Source organism: Haliotis asinina, chromosome 1 (assembly GCF_037392515.1).
Source record: "Haliotis asinina isolate JCU_RB_2024 chromosome 1, JCU_Hal_asi_v2, whole genome shotgun sequence".
Lineage (NCBI taxonomy): Eukaryota > Metazoa > Mollusca > Gastropoda > Lepetellida > Haliotidae > Haliotis > Haliotis asinina.
Window position 1 is genome coordinate 44,014,901 of NC_090280.1, and position 21,378 is coordinate 44,036,278.

The window sequence follows — 21,378 nt, forward strand, 5'->3', positions numbered from 1 at the left end:
TTACAATATGAAAATAGGCAATTAGATACAATAATATAATCAATTACACTTGATCCACTCTGATTAATAAACGTAAAGTCGCCGATACCAGAATCCGCACCACAACGGCCGTTTAAGATGGACATATTAAGGGCAGCACACATATTCACCAGGACACGACCAGCACTGTTGATGATTTTATCACACGATGACCTGTCGATGTTAACGCTGTCCTCAAACGACGACATATACTCATCCCCCAAGATATCAGAGATGTCATTATCAATGGCATCACATAGTGTTCCCGTTCGAGCATTGAAGTCCCCACCAACAATCACATGCACATCCTTATTTCTTGATCCAAGTACCTCAACAAGTGAGTTACAGAACAGCGTGATACCACACTTAATCTGTTTGTGTGTATACCAGGTAGAGCCACTTGGGTTTACGTATACACTGGCATATAGGACATCTTTATCCAATGAAAAGGCAGTCTTGTCAAATAACAAAAATACAGCATTCTCTGTGATTTTAGATGTTTTCACATAATTATTGAGGGACTTTTTCACAAGAACAGTTATACCTCCTGACGGTCTTCCTCTAATCGCTGTTTTAAGGGCATTGATACTATAGGGTATGTGTTCATGAAAAATATGGTCATAATCATAATCAATAGTCCATGTTTCTAGAAGACCAATAATATCAAAGTCAGATATATAATCGGTAAAACAAGTATCTGAAAGTTTATTGAGGAAACCGGAGATATTCCAAAAGAGAAACTGTTTGTTTACGTTCAAAGCCGAACGGCTGTGTAGCTGGGTGTGGCCACACCCCTAGGTATTTGTGGGAGGTGGGTTTACATGAGGAATGCTCTCTACAATGGAGCAGGCTGTGTCTGTATTCGAGGTGTCCGTACTCTCCAATACTACCAGTTCGCCGTTTCGGAAGTAGCCACGTTTGTTTTGTGATCGTAGATCTTGAAGTATTTTCCTCTGTCTGTGAGTCAGGTCACTGGCGACCCCATAACCTTTGCTCCTTAGTGCGTTACGGAGACCAAGTGAGCGTATTTTGCAGTCCGAGGTAAAGAATTTAATTATGATTGGCCTAGTACGTTTAGTTTGTGATGGCCGACGTCCGATCCTGTGAGCTTCAGCGATATCCTCTGGAGACAGCCGGACACTGTCCGAGTCCAAACAGTCATTCAGAATCTCACATGACAAGGCTCTCAAATCCCAGCTAACTTCTTCAGGTTTTTCGGACACGCCATATAGCAAAACATTGTTACGTCTATTGTATTGTTCTAATTTTTCAACTTCCTTTAGCAAGTCTGTCACATCATGCTGACCAGATCCACTCTGACGTGGAGGGTTACACTCAAGTTTGTCCAGACGGTCACTGACAGCTTCTATATCTAAACGTAGGACAGATTGTTCCCCTTGAATATCCTGTATGTTTCGCTTTATGTCGTCCACAGTACTACTAAGTTTCCTAGTTTGAGTTTTTATGTCTCTCATGTCACGCATAAGTTCATTCTTCATTGCCCGAAACTCCTGTAAAATATCATTTTTCATGGCTTCAAGGTCGCTTTCACTGATATGACTCGTCTTACCGGTGGGTCCCGGGTTCAGTTCAACATCCCCCGAGAGTAAGATATTAGACCAGACAAACACGACAATGAAACTTGCATTGTATATGGAGGTAAGCAACACATATGTAGCCAGGAGCCGATAGCCCACATCGACATACCACGGCCATTCAGTGTACGGGGTATACGGGCTGACATGGCCGACCTGCCGGGTGCCATGTGGGTGTGAGAATGTTCCTATTCTCGCTCTCCAAACGTCAAGGGGTATCCCCATCGGTAACGTTGAAGTGGCAACACTTTAATAAAGCAATATGATCTGTCAGGTGTTACTCACAGCTTTTGGTATTTGCTTTTGTCGGGTGGTTTAGCGAGAGCGTGTACACACACACACGTCTTGTCAGTAGGGGCAGGCAACTCTTGTTTTGGAATCATTTGTTAAAAACGCACTAATTAACAAACAACATGCTGTGTCTATCTTTTTTGATCGTGAAAAAGCATATGACACTACTTGGAAATATGGCATTTTAAGAGATTTACATGACTTCGGGGTCGTTTTCCTGAATTTATAGCCAAATTTTTAAATAACAGACAATTCCAGGTCCGTGTGGGTTCTACCCTGTCTGATCATTACAATCAGGATCAGGGTGTTCCACAAGGCAGTGTTTTGTCTGTCACTCTTTTTAGCATCAAGTTTATCTAAAGTTTTAAACGATTCAGTTGATGGATCGTAATTTGTGGATGATTTTAATATTTCTTGTCGTGGTAAAAATATGCATACCATTGAACGGCAATTGCAGTTGTGTTTAAAGAAGATAAATAAATGGAGTCTTGAAAATAGCTATAAATTTCTAAATCAAAAACTAACTGTATACATTTTTGTCGTAAATACAAACCATATAAAGCCCCTGAACTGTCTCAAGATGGCACGCCGATTAAAGTTGTGAAGGAATTCAAGTTCTTGGGTCTAATCTTTGATTCACACGTCCATGGTCCCTAGTATGGTGATTTACCTTCGTTTGTTGGCGATCTATGGCCTGTTTTTATATTGTACTGTCCAAATAGTGATAATATTAGCTTTTAAATTTCTACGCTAGTTTTAAATACGAACTGTGATAGTCTAGTGGTTTTACTGTCCTTCGTCGACAGGTTCTTCATAATATGCCTATATTCCTATTTATGTCACGTATGTTCTCGTCACAATATGGCTGCAATATTGCCCACGTGACGTTAAATGATAACTCACTCACTTGATTCACACTTAACGTTTTTGCCGCATATTACATCACTTAAAACTAAATGCCTGAAAGCACTTGACTTATTGAAAGTGGTGTCAAATTCTAAATTGGAGGGGATCAATGTACCCTTCGCCATCTCTATCGATCACTCGTACGTTCTAAACTTGATTATGGCGCCATCGTATATGGTGGAGCCTGCAAAAGCAACCTTAAACTTCTTGATTCCGTCCACCACCAAGGTTTAAGACTTTGTCTTGGGTCTTTCCGAACTTCACCTATTGACAGTCTTTACGTTGAGGCCGATGAACCATCTCTTGCACAACGCTGTATCAAATTATCTTTACAATATATCACAAAACTATACTCTAACGAATCTAACCCTGCCTATAACTGTGTCTTCAATCCCCTTTATGAGGATTTGTATAGCAAAAAGTCTTCTCTTGTTCCACCTCTTGGGCTCAGAATAAAGCCGTTTATTGCTGCTGCTGGTATTGAGCTGGACAATATAGCTCCTTTCCGTCTTCTTTCCTCTCCCCCTTGGTAGTTGGTTAGGCCACAGGTTGACCTAACATTAACTACATTTAAAAAATCAGAAACGAATGAATTACAGTATAAACAAGAATATAATCAATTCAAACATACATATAACAATTACAAATCCTTATTTACAGATGGGTCCAAGGACGGTGGAGCAGTTGCTTGTGCTACTGTCATTGGATCCAGAACAATATCTTCTAGATTACCAGACAATAGTTCTATTTTTTTACGGCAGAAGCTAACGCCATATTAACAGCTCTTAAATATATTCAAAGACACCCGAAACGTAAAGAGTATGTAATATATTCCGACTCTCTTTCTTCTCTTTCAGGCTATTAAAAATATTTCTTGTAAACATCCACTTTTAATAGAAATTATTGAACTGTATAATACTCTTGCTATTGGCCAATACGACATTGTATTTTGTTGGTTACCCAGTCACGTAGGTATTTCTGGGAATGTGATGGCCGATCTTGCTGCAAAAGCAGCACTCAACAAATCACTTCTTATTCCATATTCAGATTCCAAAGCTTGCATCAGAACGTATGTCCGTGATCTGATGCAGAAGCAGTGGGACACTCAAGTAGGTATCAATAAATTACATGAAATAAAACCGTATATTCGCTACACCTACTTGGGTTGTCAGTCCAGATTTGAGGAGGTCATCATGCGACGACGTCGTATTGGCCACACAAGATATACACATAAATATTTGCTTAAAGGTGAGGATCCTCCGTTTTGTGATGGAAGAATCACAGTCAAGCATATCCTGCTTGACTGTGTCGAGTATTCCATCACAAGGGATCAGTATTTTAATTCACGAACTCTGAAGGATCTTTTTAATAACACAAGCTCTCATTTAATCAATGCATTTTTAAAAGAATTAGATTTATTGACAGAATTGTAAATAGATAAATATTTTATTATTGGAAGTTTAAATTGGTAACTGTGCTTGTTAGTGGCTGTATCCTCAAAGGGGGTTGAAATACTGTAAAACTATTGTCCCCCTGAGAGGGTACGTAAGTCCACAAACATTCAAAGTAAATTCAAACTTTCACGTTTTTAATCGTAGCATAAGTGTCGTTTTCTTTGCATGGCTAGATTTCCCAAATTGCTGATGGCTGAGGGGATGATGTAAATCCAGCTAGGATCCATGCAGGTAGCAAAGGTACTGTAAGTCCCCATGGTCCCTAGTATGGTGATCTACTTTCAGTTGTTATCAATCTATAGCCCATTTTTATCTTGTAGGCACCCGTGGCGAACCACCTCCTCGTGGTGGGTGCTGGGTAACGCTAAGTGCTCGCCAACCCCCCGTTGTGGACCCGGGGGCATATTTGGTCCACCAACCCGTTTGCCGTGGGTTGCGGCCCTGTGTCGGTGGAGAATTGGATCCTGGTGGTTGAGGGCATAGGAGCAGGGCCAGTGTTCCTATTGCTCAACACACCACTTTGGCCCTGACTTCACCTAGACGGGTGGTAGAATGGGCCCGGTTTTATCAATCGGCTGGTCACGCCAGGCCCTGTGCATGGGGATTATTTTTGCACATTTTCATTATACTGTTGGGTCTTGGGTCTTGTTCAAAGTCAGATTTTATTTCTCTGCATCGAAGAAATTGCCTAGAGTCCTATGCCAGAAGGCGGTGGCTCATGGGCCAATCTGGTGATGTTGACCGCTGAATTCTATATGTCTTTGGATTACTGTTATGGGCCGAACCAGCCTGACAACTAATCTTTTGGACAAATATAGCTATTCATATCATATTTACTGGAGTATACCACCCCTGTATCCCTGGTGTTAGCATCCTGGAGATCCGGTGCAAATTGACACCGTCCTTGTTGACACTCCATGGTGGGTGGGGAGCAGGGGTGCTGAATTCGTATGTTATACCATGTCTCAATACAATTCACCTGGTTCCTACAAAGCAAATAAACGCAGACATGTAGATGTGCTCTCGTCTGATAAGGAGGTCGCTCCAGAGATTTCTGATTCTTGGCCACGGTTTATCACAATTGCATCAGTTGACGGAAGTCCTTTAAAACTTAACCGGTTTGCTATCTCACTGGGCATTAGAGGTGTCTGTGGAGATGTTAAAGTGTTTAAGGAAACAACAATCAGTCAATCTGTTGGGTTTACAACAATTTGTTAATACTCCCGTTGTTGTTTCAGTGCACAAGACACTGAACACGAGCAGAGGCATTGTGAGTGATGTTGCTCGCTGTCTTTCTGATATGAGTGAGGAGGAAATTGCTGTTGAATTAAAATCTCAAGGAGTCACACATGTAAAACGTTTTCCCAGAAAAGCACAAGATGGTGTCTTTGTCAAAACCAACACCTATCTTTTCACTTTTTCTCAACCTGTAATACCTAAATCACTAAAGGCTGGATATTTCAACATCGGGGTGGAGGTTTATGTACCAAATCCACTCCGATGTTTAGTGTCAAACGTTTGGTCATGGTGCTAAGTTCTGCCGTAGCAAGATGGTAGTATGCTGCCGTTGCACTGGAGCCCATGATAGCTCTGAGTGCACAAATGACCTCAAATGTGCTAACTGCAATGGAGATCACATGGCGTCTTCTAAATCCTGTCTATCGTTTGCCCAAATCTTAAGAATTAAGCACACAAACAACGTAACCTACCAAGAAGCAAAAACAAACCAAAAGAACTAGTACCATCTACTGCTCAAACATATGTAAAAACATATTCTGCAGCAATTGCATCCTCCACTCGAGTTTGTAAGACAGTCTCCGTGTCATGTCAGACCGAAATCTCCTGGGTCAAAGATGACCAGACTGTACTCCACCAGCCCTCTGACATATCTCAGAAAAGTAATATGAAATCAACCACTTCGCAAACAGACAATCATACTCGTGATGTACCATCTCACTCCATGGAAAGTACACATACCGGTGATGCAACTCTAACTAGAAAAGAGAAAAAGAAAGTACAGAAAAGAGGAAAGGCGCTCACTTACGTGGAGACGCCCACTCAAGTTCTTGCATCTGTTGAGGTTCATAACTCGTATGAACCTCTGGAGATAGACGTTCCTCCTTCACAACCAATTCATAGGAGTGAACACTCCTCCCAATCACGATCTCCAGTTAAGCCTCCATGAACACTTCCAATACTATTATTCAATGGAATTGTAGGGGACTGAAGAACAATTTTAATGATATACATTTATTTATACAAGATTTTAAGCCATCAGCATTTTGTTTACAAGAAACATATTTTAAAGAAAACGATCAAATTGATATACGACAGTATACTCCATATCACTGCTTTTCTCCTCCTGGACCGAAAGCAACTGGAGGTTCTTCAGTATTAGTGAGACAGGGCATCATTCACAGTCCTGTTCCTCTAAATACCCATCTGCAAGCTGTTGCTGTCCGTGTAACGATGCACATTGTTTTTACATTGTGCTGTCTCTATCTTCCTCCTTCCTTTTCTGTGCAGCCTGTCGATCTGCAGGCACTTTATGACCAACTTTCTAAGCCCTGTATCATCATGGGCGATATGACTGGACACAATCCCTTGTGGGGAGGTACACATACAAACAGCAAAGCTAACATACTAGAACATTTTATTTCTGCCAACAATATCTGTCTCTTTAATGATGATTCCAACACTTATTTACATCCTGGTACAGGAACATATTCTTCCCTTGACTTATCAATTACTGACTCTACTCTGCTGGGTGAGTTTGAATGGTCAGTCCATGACGACTTGTGTGGAAGTGACCATTTTCCAACTATTCTTAAAGCTATATGTCCATCTGACGTCCCTCCATTGTCAAGAAGGAACTTTACCAACGCTGACTGGCTTTTGTTTGAATCACTTTCATCCAACAGATTGAAGCCTGAACTGTTTATGGGAGTTCCTGACCCCGTCCAACCTTTTTCTGATGAACTGAACAAAATAGCCGATGACTGCATTCCAAAGTCCTCTACGATTCCACACATACGAAAACCATGGTTCAACAACGCCTGCAAACAGGCTAGGAAGGCACGGAAAAAGGCTGAGCATTATTTCCGTCGCCACCCTATGGTCCATAATTTGAACAAATTCAAAATATTAAATGCAAAAGCGCGACGTATCTTCAAACAAAATAAACGTCAATCTTCGCGAAACTATGTGTCGAAAATCAATTCGCGTACGCCGATATCAAAAGTATGGAACATGATCCAGAAAATCAAGGGCAAGGGCTCACAATCTAGCATTAAACATCTTAAAGACGGAGACCAAATATTCACTAGTAAATCTGACATTGCAAATAAACTTGGAGAAACTTTGGCCAGACACTCTTCCTCGTCGAATTATGTACCCCGGTTTCAAAAGTATAAAAACCAACAAGAAAGGACACCTATCAATTTCACTTCAGATAATGGGGAAGATTACAATGAAGTATTTTCGATCCATGAGCTTCGTACTGCTCTTGACCAGGCTCATGATACTGCTACATTATCAACGTGCATTATCAGCTCCCGCAGCACTTACCAGAATCATGTTTAGAAACGCTCTTAAACATTTTTGATGATATTTGGACTTCTGGAAACTTTCCCTCGTCTTGGCGGGATGCTTTAATTGTTCCCATTCCCAAACCTGGACGTGATCATACTGATCCTTCCAATTATAGGCCAATTTCACTAACTAGCTGTGTTTGCAAGACCATGGAAGGCATGATAAATAATCGACTTGTTTGGTACTTGGAAACCAATAACCTAATAACAGATATACAGTGTGGTTTCCGTAAACACAGAAGTACTATCGATCATTTGGTGCGTTTGGAGTCTTTTGTTAAGAATGCCATAATTAATAAACAACAAGCTCGATTTAGAAAACATGGAAACGTGGGATTTTAAAAGATTTACATGATTTTGGACTACGAGGCCGTTTGCCTCAGTTTTTATCGAACTTTTTAAATGACAGACGATTCCAAGTTCGACTGGGTTCTACCCTGTCTGACCATTATAGTCAGGATCAGGGTGTCCCACAGGGTAGTATATTGTCTGTCACATTGTTTAGTATTAAGATCAATAGTTTATCCAAGGTTTTAAACGATTCAGTTGATGGATCACTTTTTGTGGATGATTTTAATATTTCTTGTCGTGGGAAAAATATGCATACCATTGAACGGCAACTGCAGTTATGTTTAAACAAAATAGATAAATGGTGTTTAGAAAATGGCTTTAAATTTTCAAAGTCCAAAACTAACTGCATACATTTTTGCCGCAAATACAAACCGCATAAGGACCCTGAACTGTATTTAAACAATACATTTATCAAAGTTGTAAAGGGGGCCAAGTTTCTGGGTCTTATTTTCGACTCCCACTTGACGTTTTTGCCGGATATTAAATCACTTAAGGCCAACTGTCTGAAGGCACTAGATTTGTTAAAAGTTGTTTCAAATTCTAAATGGGGAGGAGATCAAACTACCCTGCTTAACTTATATAGATCACATATCCGTTCGAAACTAGATTACGGATCCATCATATATGGCGGAGCTTGCGAAAGCAACTTAACACTACTAGACTCTATCCACCACCAAGGTCTAAGACTTTGTCTTGGGTCCTTTAGAACTTCTCCCGTTGACAGTCTCTACGTTGAGGCTGATGAACCATCTCTTGAGCAGCGCCGTATAAAGTTAGCTTTACAGTACATTACTAAATTATACTCTAATGAATCCAACCCTGCCTATAACTGTGTTTTCAATCCCCCTTATGAGGATTTATACAACAAAAAAATCTTCTCTTGTCCCGCCTCTAGGACATAGAATTAAACCATTTCTTTCTGCTGCTGGCATTGAATTTTCACAGAAATTCAACATGGCGGCAGGAGTAAGACGCATGTGAGAGAGCTCCGTGTTGTGGTGTGATTTATTTAAAAGCAAATACAGCCCTGCAACTTGTTTGCTTCCTTGTGTGAACAGAACAGACCTGTGCGTGATTTCCAGCTCGATTTTGAGAATTATATTCGAAACTATGCCTTTGCACAGAGGAAGACAGAACAGGAGCACTAACTCGAGCAAGCAGAGACCTGAACGCAGTAGCAGCGAGAAGAGAAAGCCATCATCTTCTCCAGTTGATGCCATGCCGCCTAAAACTCCGAAAAACTTCGTTCAGACGACGTTGCAACTGCCAGAAGGAGCTGATGTATTCACATTTGGAAACTCTAGCACTCCGATATCAACAAACAAGTCAACATCACAGGACAAGATGGCGGACAAAAGGCAAGACGGGTCAGGACATAACATCTCCTATCCCTCTACGATCTTCAACTACATCAACGAAGTATCAGTAGATGTACTCATCACCAAGTTGGCGAAGGTTATGATGATGCCGGCACTACAGGACAAGTTCAAGGAAATGTTCACAGTCATTGCGAAGGATATTATCAAGGGCATCGTAGCTGACGTTGTGACCCCGCTCAACCAGGAGATCCAGGATCTGAGGCAGGAACTAGAGGAAAAGACGGACGAACTGGAGCAGTATAGTCGACGGAACTCCCTCAGGATCAGTGGTATCGATGAAACTCCAGATGAAGACCCAGAAATTGCAGTCTCTTCCATTCTCAGGAAAGTGCATCCGGCTATTTGTAACGATAATATTGACAGATGTCACAGAGTTGGAAAAAAGAAGCCAGGAAAGAGTCGAAATGAAATTTGTCAGTTACTACGACAGGAACTAGGTTATCAGGAATAGACGATCATTGCACGACAACCAGGAGACTAAAAACGTATACATCAACGAGGATCTCACACAGAGGAGGAGTCTCATCTACAAGAATGCCAGAGATCTGAGATACCACAGGAAGATTCACTCGACATGGACGACGGATGGTAAGATCTATGTCTGTGAGCAGCCAGAAGGACTCACTCGAATCATCAAATATGACTCTGATCTGGACAAGTATAGAGAGTGACTTAAGTGAACTCTAGTGATTATTTAGTATACTGACATATTTGTGTTATTTCACAAGGACAAACCAAGGAATGTGTAAGTACAAATGTAAATACATGTATAATCTGTAGACAATACCAACTATACCACAACATACAACAATAGGATTGTGCACATGTGTCATCCTCATGTTTGTATCATAATGTATATATTGTTTGTACATGTTCTTGTATATTTAACAACTATCCCTTCTCAGTTACTATCCTTTACATTGTGTGTATTGTTAAGACAGCATCAATCACAGCGTTCATGTAACACAGGCAACTTACAGCCACTCGCTGTTATCCAGATTTTGTGCGAAATATCCAACAAATCACATCATGTTAAATCTACCCCGACACTCTTCGCGCGTTGCTTAATTATTCGCATTGTAAAACTTCCACATGGGTAACGACCTTAGCCAGTATCGTGTCACGATTGGGGTTTTTCATTGTAAATTTTACATAAAAGGATTCATGAGAAAATATACTACAACACTTTCATTTACTTCTTGTTATGTAATAGACTTGCTGCTGAACGAAGGAAAGCTTATGTCTGATATACTGTCAGTTAACCTGACTGCGTGTAATGTAAGCGTGTTTCTTTGTTTTCTTCAAGCTTACTTAGGTAATCAGAACGCCATGCTTGCTATCTTATTGTTACTTCAACTTGCGGGTGATGTTGAAACAAATCCAGGGCCAAATCACGAAGAAAAAAATATTAGTTGTGACTCCAGTATTTCCATTTTTCATTTAAATAGTAGAAGTGTCAGAGGTAAGCAGCAGTTTTTAAAAGAGTATTTGTCAGACTTTGACATCATATGCTTTACTGAAACACATTTGGATCACAAAGTTAATGATGTTAATCTTGAGTGAAGCAACTATCATTTGCCAATTCGTGAAGACAGAAATTGTTTAGGAGGTGGGGTAACGGTTTATGTGACCAAGAAATTAACTTTCAAAAGAATTATTCATCTGGAAAATATAAACGATGAATCGATTTGGTTATAGATATTTCTTCCGCAAAAAACACTTATACTGTGTACAGTTTATAGACCAGAACACAACCCTGTTCAGTTTTGGAATCGACTAGATGTAAGTATTGAGAGAGCATTAGACATATCCCACAAAATTATAATAGTTGGTGACTTAAATGAAAACTTATTATCAGGAAAGAGTTGTCATTTGCAGAATATATTTGAACGGAAACAATTACGAAATGTAATTAAAGATCCTACTAGAGTAACCGCAACAACTAGCACTCTGTTGGACCCAGTTATAGTAAGTGATGATGTAATTGTCAGTGATTGTGGTGTGATTGACTTTGGTAGAAACATATCTGACCACAAGGAAACCTATATATCAATCAGTGAAAGATTAAATACAAAACGGTCTTACAAAAGAGAGGTATGGTGTTACAATCAGGCAGATTTCGCCAAGTTGAACAGTCTTATCGATGGTTTGAATTATTTACCTGTTGTGATAATGTAAATGACATGTGTACTGTTTTCTATGAACGATTAGATGAGATTATTAGAAAGTGCATTCCCACAAAAGTAGTTACCATAAGACCAAATGACAAACCATGGTTTAATTCAGAACTTAGACGTGAATGTAGACGCAGGGATAGATTAAGAAAGCAAGCAAAAAGAACAGGAAAGGAAAATGATATCCTAGCATACAACAGACAGAGAAACCGAGTAAACAATATGAAGTATCATGCCAAGGAAACTTTTTATGGTAATTTGGATGAACTACTCACTGAGTTATACATCATTAACAAATCATCGTATTGGAAAATTCTACGTCATGTAGTTAGAAATTCTGAAACGTCACAAATATCACCTCTCAAAAACAAGGACGATGATGAAGGCCCATCCTTATTCACTGATTTTGAAAAAGCTACCAGGCTAAATGAATATTTTAAGTCTGTATCCACGTTAGAAGACGACAATAAAGATTTTCCATGCTTCGAGAAACGCACTGATGAGGAGTTATGTGATATCGTTATAACTCATAAGGATGTTTCTGATATTATTAAATGTCTACCTGAGAAAAAGGCGTGTGGACCAGATAGAATAAGCCACAAGTTACTTAAGAAAACAGTTAATACAATTAGTAAAGTTTTATGTCTCTTATTCAATTACTCATTGCAAACGTCTACTTATCCCACTTATTGGAAAGCAGCACATGTTATGCCACTATTTAAAAAAGGTGATCGTTCCATTGTTTCAAATTATAGACCGATATCTCTCATAAGTTGTGTGGGGAACGTATTTGAAAGGGTAGTCTATAAACATCTGTATAATTATTTTCATTGTAACAGTTTGCTGTATAAGTATCAAGCCGGTTTTCAAAAAGGCCACTCAACTGTACACCAAGTACTTGAATTGTATAATCAAATCTGTGTATCCTTGGATAACAAGGAAACATTTTGTATGGTGTTTTGTGATGTCTCCAAAGCCTTCGATCGTGTCTGGCACAAGGGGCTTTTGTGTAAATTGGAGAATTATGGTTTAAAAGGAAGCATACTCCAATGGTTATCAAGTTATGTAACCAATCGTAGTCAATCTGTCTTTGTGAATGGTACACTTTCCAAGGGGGTATATTTGACAGCTGGCGTTCCCCAAGGATCAGTATTGGGTCCATTTCTTTTTATTGTTTACATAAATGACATAGCTGATGAATTAAACTGTTTGACAAGACTCTTTGCTGATGATACATTACTTGGGCTTTCATCAACCGATCATAGATTGCTTCAGTCTACTTTAAATTCCAACCTACAGAAACGGAGCACTTGGGGAAAACATTGGCTTGTTAAATATAACCCAAATAAAACAGAGGCTATCATTTCTACTCTCAAGAAACAAAGTGACAATATAACTTTATACTTTGACGGTTGTGAAATTAGTAATGTAAATGAACATAAACACTTAGGTGTAATGTTCTCGGCAGATGGGAAATGGAATAAACATATTGATAAAATAGTAAAATCAAGTTCAAAGATGATAAATTCCATGCGTGAATTGAAATTTCTGCTCAGTAGGCAAATTTTGAATAAGATTTATTCTATGTTTATCAGACCACACTTTGAATATGCCTGCGAGGTCTGGGATGGGTGTAACCATGTACAGTCACTGAGGCTAGAACAACTACAACTAGAAGCAGCCCGTATTGTTACTGGATTACCAAAATATACACCGCATAAATATCTCTATTTTGAAACTGGGTGGGAAAAATTATCGATACGTAGAGAAAGAAGAAAGTTAACATTATATTACAAAATGAGATGTGGTAATGCACCTTCATATCTGACAGATTTGCTTCCTCAAACTGTTAGCGACTCTACAACGTATGATATCAGAAACTCTGAAGATTTTGTAAAACCATCATATAGGCTTAAACACTCATGTCAGTCTTTTATCCCATCAACTGCAATGTTATGGAATAATATTCCATTAGAAAAACGAATGTTACCATCAACAGAGAACTTTAAGTCATATTTGAAAAAACCTATTGACATGGCACCATCATATTTCTTTTACAGGTATCCGCAAAGTGAGTGAGTGAGTGAGTTAACATTTAACGTCACATCGGCAGTATTGCAGCCATATCGTGACGAGAGCATTCTTAAAAAAGGAATCTATGTATATGATAAAACCTGTCGACGAAGGACAGTAAAACAACTAGAATATCACAATAAGAAATAAAACTAGCGTGAAAAGTTAAAACTAATATTCCTATTCAGACAATACAATATAAAAACAGGCTATATAGATCACCAACAACTGAAGAAGGTAGATCACCATACTAGGGGCCATGGGGACTTACAGTACTTCTGCTACCTGCATGGTCCCTAGCTGGATTTACATCATCCCCTCAGCTGCTGGTGATTGTATGCAAGATTAGCCACAAATTAAAATGACACATATTCTACGGCTAAGACAAATGGAAGATCAAATTTGACTTCAAATATTTTGGGTCTTACGTACCCTCTCAGGAGGACAATAATTTTACAGTGCTTTAACCGCCCTCGAGGATACAGCCACTAACACTCTAAGTTACTAATTCAAACTCCCAAGCATAAAATATTTATCTATTTACAATTCATTTAGCAAATCTAATTCTTTTAAAAATGCAATAATTAAATGAAAGCTAACAGAATTAAAAAGATCCTTCAAAGTTCGTGAATTAAATTATTTATCCCTTGTGATGGAATATTCAACACAGTCAAGCAGGACATGCTTGACTGTGATTCTTTCATCACAAGGGATACAAAACGGAGGATCTTCACCTTTTAATAGATAATCGTGAGTATACCTCGTATGGCCAATGCGACATCGTAGCACAATGACCTCTTCAAATCTGGACTGACAACCCAAGTAAGTATAACCGATATAAGTTTTTATTTCACGTAATTTATTTATACCTACTTGGGTGTCCCACTTCTTCTGCATCAGATCACGGATATAAGATCTTATTGTAGCTTTATAATCTGAGTATGGAATAAGAAGTGGTGTCACAGATTTGTTGAGTGTTGCCTTAGCAGCAAGATCGGCCATTGCGTTACCGGAAATGCCAACGTGGCTGGGTAACCAACAGAAGACGATGTCGTATTGGCCAGTAGCAAGATCATTATATAATTCAATAATTTCAATTAAAAGTGGATGTTTACAAGAAAGATTTTTAATAGCCTGAAGGCAAGAAAGAGAGTCGGAATAGATTATATATTGTTTATGTTTATGGCGTCTTTGAATATATTTAAGAGCTGTTAATATGGCGTTAGCCTCAGCGGTAAAAATAGAACTGTTCTCTGGTAATCTAGAAGATATTGTTCTGGATCCAATGACAGTGGCACAAGCTACTGCGCCACCGTCCTTGGACCCATCTGTAAATAAGGATTTATAACTGCTATATTTATGTTTCAATTCATTATATTCTTGTTATTTACTGTAATTCATTAGTTTCTGATTTTTTAAATGTGGTCAGTGTTAGGTCAACATGTGGCCTAACCAACTGCCAAGGAGGAGAAGAAAGAAGCCGGGAAGGAGCTATATTTTTCAGCTCAATGCCGGCAGCAGCAAGAAATGGTTTAATTCTTAAACCAAGAGGCGGTACAAGCGAAGATTTCATATTGTATAAGTCCTCACACAGAGGACTGAAAACACAGTTACATGCAGGGTTTGACTCACTGGAATATAATTTTGTTACATACTGTAAAGCTAATTTGATACGTCGCTGCTCAAGAGATGGCTCATCGGCCTCAACGTACAGGCTGTCAACAGGTGAAGTCCGAAAGGAGCCAAGACAAAGTCTTAGACCTTGATGGTGAACAGAATCTAAAAGTTTCAGGTTGCTTTTACAGGCTCCACCATATACAATGGAGCCATAATCAAGTTTTGACCGGATCAGTGATCGATAAAGTTGCAGGAGGGTAGCTTGGTCCCCTCCCCATTTAGAATTTTAAACGACTTTCAACAAGTCAAGTGCCTTCAGACATTTAGTTTTGAGGGATTTGATATGTGGTAGAAACGTTAAATGTGAGTCAAAAATTAATCCCAAGAACTTGGCCTCCTTACAACTTTGATGGGAGTGTCATCTAGAGATAGTTCAGGGTCCTTATGTGGCTTATATGTTCTGCAAAAATGTATACAATTAGTTTTGGACTTCGAAAATTTGAAGCCGTTTTCAAGACACCATTTATTTATTTTGTTTAAACACAACTGCAGTTGCCGTTCAATAGTATGCATATTTTTACCTCGGCAAGAAATATTAAAATCATCCACGAAAAGCGATCCATCTATTGAATCGTTTAAAACTTTTGATAAACTGTTGATCTTGATGCTAAAAAGAGTAACAGATAAAATACTGACTTGTGGAACACCCTGATCCTGATTGTAATGATCAGACAGGGTAGAACCCACACGGACCTGGAATTGTCTGTCATTTAAAAAGTTGGCAATAAATTCAGGTAAACGACCTCGCAAACCAAAGTCATGTAAATCCCTCAAAATACCATGTTTCCAGGTTGTGTCATATGCTTTTTCAAGATCAAAAAAGATAGACACAGCATGTTGTTTATTAATTAGTGCGTTTTTAACAAATGATTCCAGTCGCACTAAGTGATCGACAGTACTTCTGTTTTTACGGAAACCACACTGTATATCTGTGATAAGATTATTTGTTTCCAAGTACCAAACAAGTCGATTATTTATCATGCGTTCCATGGTCTTGCAAACACAGCTAGTTAGTGAAATAGGTCGATAATTGGACGGATCCGTATGATCACGTCCAGATTTAGGTATTGGTACTACTATGGCGTCACGCCATGACGGAGGAAAGTTACCCGATGTCCAAATATCGTCAAAAATATTGAGAAGAGTTTCTAGGCAGGATTCCGGTAAGTGCTTCAGGAGTTGATAATGTATGTTATCAGCTCCTGTAGCAGTGTCATGAGCTTGATCAAGAGCAGTATGGAGTTCATAAATAGAAAACGTTTCATTATAATCTTCCCCATTATCAGAATTGAAATTAATAGTTTTCTTTTCTTCTTGTTTTTGATATTGCTGGAATTTTGGTACATAATTTGAAGAGGAACAGTGTTTAGCAAGGGTTTCACCTAGTTTATCAGCAATATCTGATTTATCAGTAAGCAATTGATCTCCATGTTTAAGATGATGGACAGTAGATTTAGTACCTTTACCTTTTATTTTCTGGACCATGTTCCATACCTTGGACATAGGTGTCCGAGAATTTATTTTGGATACATAATTTTGCCAAGATTGGCGTTTGTTTTGTTTAAATGTACGCCGTGCTTTAGCATTTAAAATTTTAAATTTATTTAAATTATGCACCATAGGATGCCGACGGAAATAATGTTCAGCTTTCTTCCTTGCCTTCCTAGCTTGTTTGCTCTCATCGTTGAACCATGGTTTTCTTATGTGTGGAACTACAGAGGAATTTGGTATACACTCATCAGCTATGAAATTCAATTCATCAGAAAAAGATTTAATAGCATCGGGAACGTCAATAAAACTTTCAGGTTTAAGTTTTTCAGCACACAGTGTTTCATATAAAGCCCAGTTAGCCTTTTTAAAATTTCGTCTTGATGATGGAGGAACATCGGATGGAGTTACAGCTTTTAACATAGTAGGAAAATGGTCACTTCCACAGAGGTCATCGTGGACTGACCATTCGAATTCATTAAGTAGTTCTGAATTTGTGACTGACAAGTCAAGAGCAGAATAGGTCCCTGTACCAGGGTGTAAATATGTGTTGGAACCATCATTATAAATACATAAATCATTGTCAGAACAAAAGTCCTCCAAGAATTTCCCTTTAGTGTTTGTAGTTACACTACCCCAGAGTGGGTTGTGCCCATTTAAATCTCCCATTATAATACAGGGCTTCGGGAGCTGATCATATAGAGCTTGAATATCAGTTCTGGCAAACGTCGAAGACGGAGAAATATAAAGAGAGCATAGCGTAAACTACATGTAACGTAATTCTCACTGCAACAGCCTGCATATTAGTATTAAGTGAAACAGGGCTTTGAATAACGTTTTGTTTGACTAGAATGGATGATCCGCCAGTGGCCCGATCACCCGGAGGTGCAAAACAATGATATGCATTAAACTGACGAAAATTAAATGTATCTGTTTGTTTTAAATATGTCTCTTGGAGACATATCGCTGAAGGTATAAAATCGTGGACTAATAGCTGTAATTCATGTAAATTAGTCCTCAATCCTCTGCAGTTCCACTGTACAATATTATTGGAATAAACTATCTTTTGGGGGGATTTATTGGGGATCTACCCCGCACTCTTTTGGAGGGCGACAAGCTATGTGCCCTAGAATGGACGTTTTCAGAAACGTCCATATCTTCAAGAGACCCATATTTATTGTACAATTGAATTTTATTTTGTGACCCCTTAGGAGCTCTGCTACTGTGTTGTTTTAAAGCATCAGGCTTTGGCTTTGGTTTACTTTTCACCGTTTGCTGACTATCAGATGTTGATTGAGACCTTGAATGTGACTGAGATGATGATGATTTGTGATCAGAAGACGACTTTGAGCTACTAGGGAGTGGTTCCTCAGTCTGTGATGATATAGCAGGGTACAAAAGCTCTGGAGAATCGCAATTTACCCAAGTCAAGGTAGTTTGGCAGCCTGTGGATGATTTTGTTATTTTAGAGCGTGACTCCAATGTTGTTTTTGCTACTGCAGCATAGCTTTCTGGAAGATCAGATCTTTTTACTATATTTTTGGCCTCGGAAAAAGAGATATTTTGAGTGAATTTGATTCTATTTATTTCCATTTGTTCTTTCCAAACAGGACATTGTTTAGAAAATGAGGAATGGTCGCCTGAGCAGTTGGTGCATTTTTTAAAATCACTGGTACAATCTTCTGTTGTGTGTGTCTTCTCACCACAGTGGGCACACACAACGGACAATGTACAAGTATTTACACCATGGCCGTACTTCTGACATTTAAAACACCTGAGCGGGTTCGGAATGTACACGTCAACCTTGATGTTGCAGTAACCAGCCTTCAGTGATTTTGGAGCTGTCGGAGATGAAAAGGAGAACAGATAAGTATTGGTTGGAACACTTTCATTGTTTTTGCGGACTGAAAAGCGTTTGACATCGAGCACACCTTGATCTTTCATTTCAGTCATGATGTCAAGTTCTGTCATGTCAGAAAACAACCGATCACGGTCTCTGATGATTCCTTTGCTCGTGTTTAACGTCTTATGAGCAGATACAGAAACCGGAATTCCAACAAACGATTCTATGCTCATCAAATTGACTGACTGCTGCCGTTTCCCACACTCAACCTGCAGTGCACCTGAACGTAGCCGTTTAATGTTCTTAACTTCCCCGGCAATACCTTGAATACCTTTGGCAACTGCGAACGGGTTCAATTTTAGAGGCGTTTTATCAGCAGATTCGATCACAAGAAAGCGTGGCCAAAACTCAATTGATCTGGACGGTCGAAGGTCATTATCATCAACATCATTTTCAAGAGGACGTTTGTTTTTTTTTTGTGGGGATTTCATAAGCCATATTTAGGGTTGAGATTTCATCATCCGAGCTCCCCACCCACCACGGAGTATCACAAGGACAATGCTAAAAACAAGCGGATCTCCAGCTTGCAGCACCAAGGATACCCGGATGATATACTCCAGCAGAAAAATTAAAAGATTAATAGTTCCACCAGATTGGCCCATGAGCCACCGCCTTCTGGCATACGACTCTAGGCAAAAACAAACAACATTAAGATCAAAACATTCGCCAAGTCTTTAGACATGTTATAATTTCGTAATTTTCTCACAACAGTAAACAAATGTAGCACAGGGCTTGGCGTGACCAGCCGATTGGTCGAACCGGGCCTATTCGACCACCCGTCTAGGCGAAGTCAGGGCCAAAGTGGTGTATTGAGCAACAGGAACACGATTGCAGGCCCCTATTGCCCTCAACCACCAGGATCCCCTCCTCCGCCGACACAGGCAAACGGGTTGGTGGACCAAATATCCCCCCGGGTCCACTACGGGGGTGTCGGCGAGCTCTTAGCGTGACCCAGCACCCACCACGAGGAGGTGGCTCGCCACGGGTGCCGTATCCGCAAAGAAAATATTATTCATACTCGTTTAAGATATCATGTAAGTGACTTGAATTATGATTTATTTCATGTTGGCATTAAGATGGACTCAAAATGTATGTGTGGCTATTTCTGTGAAAATGTTTATCACTTCCTGCTTGAGTGTTTCCTACATAATGAACATAGAACGAAGATGTTAAACCTTGTAAAATTACATGTACATGATGATGATTTAAATGTAGATTTATTACTAAATGGCAGCAGGGACTTATCATATGATCAAAATCACGCAATATTTAAAGCAGTTCAGCAGTATATATCAAATAGCAAGCGTTTTTCTTGAATGCTGTAAATATTTTCACATAAGTAAATAACTATCTTTGTACATAGACCTCTACTACTTCTGTACCATATTTCCTTCCATTTTCCTTCCTTGGTTGTTGTATATTATATCTATCATGTTGTAAATACTCGGGAGAGGGTTACCTAAGTTGGATAACTTGTTCCTAATCCCTTTCTTCACTGATATGTTTAACATATGTTTAAAATAAAACAAACATTGAGCTGGAAAACATAGCTCCTTCTCGTCTTCTTTCTTCTCCTCCTTGGCAGTTGGTTAAACCTCAAGTCGACCTAACATTAACTTCATTTAAAAAATCAGAAACAAATGAATTACAATATAAACAAGAATATAATCAATTAAAAATTAAATATAGTAATTACAAACCCTTATTTACAGATGGTTCCAAAGACGGTGGTGCAGTAGCTTGTGCCACTGTCATTGGATCGAGAACAATATCTTCTCGAATTCCAAATAACAGTTCTATTTTTACTGCAGACGCGAACGCCATATTAACAGCTCTCAAATATATTCAAAGACACCCTAAACATAAACAATATATTATCTTTTCCGACTCTCTTTCTTGCCTTCAGGCCATCAAAAAACTTCTTGTAAACATCCACTTTTAATAGAAATAATTGAATTAATTAATAATCTTGCTACTGGCCAATGCGACATCGTCTTTTGTTGGTTACCAAGCCATGTAGGCATTTCTGGCAATACAATGGCCGATCTTGCTGCCAAGGCAGCACTCAAGAAATCCGTGACTCCACTTCTTATCCCATACTCTGATTATAAAGCTACAATCAGATCGTATATCCGAGAGGTGGGACACCCATGTGGGTGTAAATAAATTACATGCAATGAAACCTTATATTGGTTATACCCACTTGGGTTGTCAGTCCAGATTTGAGGAGGTCATTATGAGGCGATGTCGTATTGGCCATACGAGATATACTCATGAATACCTTTTGAAACGTGAGGATCCTCTGTTCTGCATCGCTTGTGATGAAAGAATCACAGTCAAGCATATCTTGCTTGACTGTGTTGAGTATTCCATCACAAGGGATCAGTATTTTAATTCACAAACTATGAAGGATCTTTTTAGCAATATTAGCCCTCATTTAATTATTGCATTTTTAAAGGAATTAGATTTATTAACTGAA